This window comes from Homalodisca vitripennis, chromosome 2 (genome assembly GCF_021130785.1).
Source record: "Homalodisca vitripennis isolate AUS2020 chromosome 2, UT_GWSS_2.1, whole genome shotgun sequence".
Classification (NCBI taxonomy): domain Eukaryota; kingdom Metazoa; phylum Arthropoda; class Insecta; order Hemiptera; family Cicadellidae; genus Homalodisca; species Homalodisca vitripennis.
Genome location: NC_060208.1, coordinates 4,126,324 through 4,131,919, shown reverse-complemented (window position 1 = coordinate 4,131,919; position 5,596 = coordinate 4,126,324). Strand labels below are relative to the sequence as shown.

The 5,596-nt window shown below is 27.4% G+C and overlaps 1 long non-coding RNA gene across 1 annotated transcript; it reads right to left on the bottom strand.

The window, feature by feature from the left end:
• Nucleotides 1–654: 654 nt before the first annotated feature.
• Nucleotides 655–5,334, bottom strand: LOC124356074. Its single transcript, XR_006921784.1, has 2 exons — nucleotides 4,143–5,334; nucleotides 655–2,307 (listed from the first exon to the last, which is right to left on the bottom strand). It is a non-coding gene; the product is annotated as an uncharacterized LOC124356074 (long non-coding RNA).
• Nucleotides 5,335–5,596: the final 262 nt, after the last annotated feature.

Here is a 5,596-nt window from a genome sequence, read left to right as displayed (position 1 = left end):
CCTTTCGGACTACACCCCTAGTAGTTCACAAAATTAGAGTTCAGTTAAAGAATTATGGATATTCATGGAAAATAAAGAGAAAATCCTGTAAATTTCTATAGCATTCTAAAAGGTTTAGGTATGTATATATATATATATATAATATATATAATATATATATATATATATATATGTGTGTGTATATACACGTGTGTGTGTGTGTGTGTTTATCATCTTGATATATATTTTTAACTTACACTACAGAATAAAAAAATTCCACATATTTGTTATATTTATTACTTTGGTCTTTTTAATTAAAACAATTCAATATATTTTTTCTGGCTTCAAAATGGTAGACATATTTCTTTCTTTTTTTTTAATTTCAATAACATAAAAACTCCTACTTTCATAATATTTTAAATAATTTTTATCATAAATCTAAAAAGTCTTGGAGTATAATCATTAGAAATGAAGACATGTTTGGTCCGAATGATGCTAGTTGGTGAATGATAATATTATCATTCAAATGTGTCAAATGTGATATCACTTCTGATGGTGCTACTCTTTTATTTATAGTGTAATTTTTTAACTAGATATTTTTGTATAAAAGTAATGGTTTTTATGTTAACTAAATTTAAATATAAAAATAATGTTAAGGTTATAATAAAGACTGTCAATGAATAAAATATTTATTATCAAACATATTAATACTGTACAACTACTTTAAGTCAAAGCTATCCAAACATCAAATACAATTAAATTATTGCTAATACTGTAACTTACTTTTAGTTATTTTTACAGTTAAAAAATACATACTTATATTATGTGCCCAATATAACAATATCACTAATTAGTTCCCAAACCCCACCATGCAATACTAATTTGTTCATACATTATAATTACAACTTTTGTAAAGTAAGTAATACAAGTATATTAACATTATAACATTACTAACAACCAATGACAAACTTAGCAGTAAACCAAATAAATTATTATACAACTTAAATATGTGTATAAAATAAAAACCTTAAAATAAATGCTGTTTGAAATCAACTGAAAATACAAATATTAATTAGAATTAATTGCTAAAAATAATAAAACTACTCAATTTAAGAAAATAACACAATTTTTTTAGTTCAGTCATTTTTAAGAATTATAAATACTAATTTTCTAAATAAAATTGAATACTGTATGTTATATCAAAAGATTAATATGAATTGTATATGCTTAATATAATAAAGAACACAGTATACTGGATGTGTAATTAAAAGTACAAAAATTATCTGATGTTTTAATTAAATGTGAACAGAATTAGCAAAATATTAATCAGTCAATATGTTTCTACTAGCAGATACCTCAAACATTATCGTGTTTGTCATGGATGGGCATGTGTGATGTTAATATCATTTTAGGAACAAAGGTTATTACTTGATCGACTATATTAAACATCTGTACAACAGTTTCAACCTTACAAACATGATAGTATATACTCATAGATCTAACTACATGTTAACACCTTCACGGCGGCTCTACATGGAGTGATGATAAGTAGTCTAATGAGACAGCAAGCGCACTAGTGCGGTTGTGCTAGTCCACGTGTTAAGCAAGAGGTAGAAATCAAAATATAATACATTTTAAATACAAGGTTATAATATAAAAATAGAGGTATTTACTTATTTTGTTATTGTTTTTTCAGTAATCTTAAAATATTGCTTCTTGTAAGCAGTTGGGCTAATAACTTTTTAATTCTATAGACAGATAAAGATATCCCTAAAAAAACTGTTTTTAATTAAAAATTACTAAATGTTATTTTAGGGAATTAAGATATCCAAGAGAGCAGTCATAGTAGTTTCTAAGAATATTTGAAGAATATTCAATAAATATTTAAAGAGTATTCAATGTGGGGAATTTAAGATATTGGGTACAACATAAAAATATTTCTTATAAGGTAAAATATTTTGCATAAAGAATATCCCTTAAATATGTGGTGAATATTCGTTGTGATAAAGTAACTCCATATGATGAAATTATTTGATAAGAGGAATACCCGAAGAATATTCTAGGCACATGAACGGGCTCACACAGTGAATATGTTGGAGAACGTCTTGTTGCCACCCTCTCTCGTCTGTTGAGGGGTCACAACGTCGTTGCCATGTTTGTAGTGTTTGCGGATGATGTGCTGCAAGATGCTTCCCTTCTGTTTGGCCCTGTAGGGGCAATGAGGGCAAGAGAATGTGGGCTCTTTGTTACACTCAAAACTCTTGTGTCGAGAGAGACCGGAGGCCCAGCGGTAGCGGCGGCCGCATGTGTTGCACACGTGGGTACTCTCTGGAACACAAAGGACTGTTCTGTCAGGTTAGGCAACTGTCAATGGCGGTCCTCTTCTTCAATCTCAACATTAAGTACATTTTACATTAAGAAATACTCCAAACAAAGTTTAAAAGATGCGATCTCGAAAATCAGTATCCCAATTCAAATTAAAGTGTAAGACAATGGAATGAGAACTTTGCCACATTTATGATCTTGTGTGTACTTGAAACTTGTGAGATGGATTATAAATATGTTTACAGATATAATAATTTTTTAATGGGCTCCTTTGAAATTTTTATAGCGAACAAATTTAGATTAATGAGTGATTTAGATTTCCAAAAACTCAGTCAGTCATGTTCTTGTGCAGGATGTGAAAATCCAAATGACTGCATGTCTTTCACAAGTAGTTCTTTTGATAAGGGGAATAATATATCTGATCATTATTATAACGATCACATCAACCAGCAGCACATTTTAGATTTAGATTTCCCATTTGTTTTTGATTGATGAAAAACTCTTCCTCTATATTTTAATATGCTGAATCACTTAATAAATCATTCAAATAATATATTCTTGGCTCCAGGTCTGAATAATTCAACTGAAAATAGGTTTTTTATCTCCTGGAAAATTCTATTCTATTTGAATTTGTACATGTACAAATACATATTGTATCAGCATGATACTGTCATCATGACAGTGTAACATATAAAACCAATGTCTGAAGCAATTTTGTATTTAGTTCTTTAATTTCTTAATTATGTCATGCAGAAACATGTAACACCGTCTACGCATTCAAGTTAAGACTGAATTTTCATGTAGAAACTATTTTTAGTTTAAAGAACTTTGTAATAGTTTAACCATGAAATTACACTTAAATTGAAGACTAATTTTTTATGTTTTCGCTTAATCATTTCATGGTAATGTAGTAATTCCAAATGGATACAATATAAAATTTTGCAAAAAAGGATGAATGTAAGAAAATATTAAACAGAATTCCACTCTATTGAAAATTCACTGGTGGAAATTATTTGTGCTGATCAAACATGTACTTCCCAACCTATTAAATGATGATGTTGCATGCCATATACTGTATGTAAACCAAATGCAGAAAAAAATCACTACAGAATAAATTCCAGTGAACTGATTTTGTTTAAGTCCCTCAAAAGGAAAAGACACATTTTAAAACCCATAACAAGAAATACTAATTCTTACAATATATATTATGACAGCTGAAATTTTAACAGTATTAATATTTTTAAATGATTTTTAAAAATAAAAAGATTTATTTGTAAGCTTTTATTTTGTATTTAAATTTTGAACTAGATAACAAATTGATTAGTTGTATCTCATATGTTTGGAGTAGCAATTTATAATGATTGATTAACTAACAACATAGATTCTCAAAACTATTAAAAACAATTTCCTAAATAGATTTATAGAATGTTTTTTATAGCCAACAAAGAATATGTAGCATACTCCACACAAATAATTATAAGTTATTTTTATATTTAAGAGCAGTTATTAGAATGTATTTTATTAGCAGTTTTTAAAAACAGTGTCTGAATAAAAATAACATACTGTTAAATTTTTTATTCCGCTGATGTTTTTTAATAATTATACTTTTTTCAATTCAATTTAAAATAAAGATTATAATTTTTTTCACAATCATTTGTATGTTAAAACATTATGGTATTTATTATGCATTTGTGAGTAAATAAAAAATGAAAATAATGCTTAATTTCCTAAAGATTCTTATAAATGTTACAAATTAATATTTGTCTTTATCACAATAATTAACACTGAATTCATGCAATCTGACAGTAAATGTCATGCATCTGTCATACCGCACTTACCTCTGAGATCCTGCAAACTTCTTCTCTGTACATACTACAAATACTGTACATTTACACATTAATTCAGTTGTAAAACTATTGTGTATGAATACAAACAACTTCTATTATTATTTTATATATAATCAGATCTTTTGCTTTTAACTATTTCTTATTAAACTGAAAAGGACCTACAAAAACTCACAAGTTTTGCTTATCCTACTTAAGAAAACAAACCATTCTCAATTGAGCTTTGTGATCATTCAATCAACAACATTCATTCAGTTAAATGCTGACCAATAAATATAGTATGATGATGTTAATAATTGTATCTTATACAGTTATGTTATAAAACTTAAACTCAATTTTATATTAAAAGCTTGTAGAAAATGTATTACTCGGAACACAATGTATATTGATTAACAAAGCAAAGCAGAAGTGTATTTAAAATATACTACACTATACAGTATCTAAATTATTTTTAAATTAATTTTGAATAGTAAGAGCATTTAATTTTTAAAAATTAAAAATTTTACTAGTGGCAGACTGACAAACAGTATTGTATACAATTTAGAAATTTTGATTGCTTATTATAGATCTTTAGATTTTAAATTATACATCACTAAATTCATACACATAAAAGTAAAATATGCATACAAATGTTCACCCAACATCAAAAACACAATATTATTAAAAATAATGTTTTTTCAAAACCGCTTAAATAATCAGAAACAGAACCATTACATCACTGGGCGATGAATTGAGGGTGATTTGTCATTATATGGATTATAATGCTATTCTTCTTGGTAGCCCGGTAAGAGCAGTGGGGACAACCGTGTTCCTTGCCACAACCAGTCAGGCGGTGTCTGGACAAACCGGAAGCCCACCGGTAACACTTTCCACAACCGGAACACTCAAACTTTCCTGGTCCACCTGTGGAAAGACGAGAAAATCAGAGAATCCACTTTACTCAACAAAGACCAACCCATGCTGCACATGCATTGTTTCTTGTTTTCCAGAATATAATGAAATGAAGAAGTACATTTTTAATTTATGACAAAAATAACAATAAACAAAGCAATTTCCATAAAAATATTTTTTTGGAAACAAAAACCCTTTAATGATAAACCCAGAGAAAATAAAAAATTGCATATTTTAGTTTAATTAACATACAACAAATACAATTATCTTTATAAAAACAACTTAAACCGTCACATTTTTAGCCACATTTTTTACAGTAAAATAGAAAAAACATTTTATAAGTGATAATATGAAATTTATCCCATTAAATGTATTTAGATACCATAAAAAATTAAACAAGAAGCACATAAATAATGCTTATAATGTTTAAATTTACTGACAAACACCCAAAATAAAAAGGATAAATATTAAATAAAAGTTACAAAATAAGTTTTTTAAATGTGAGGTGATTTATGTAACTGCCTCTTGCCTCTACCTCTTTTAACATTTCTAGTTGA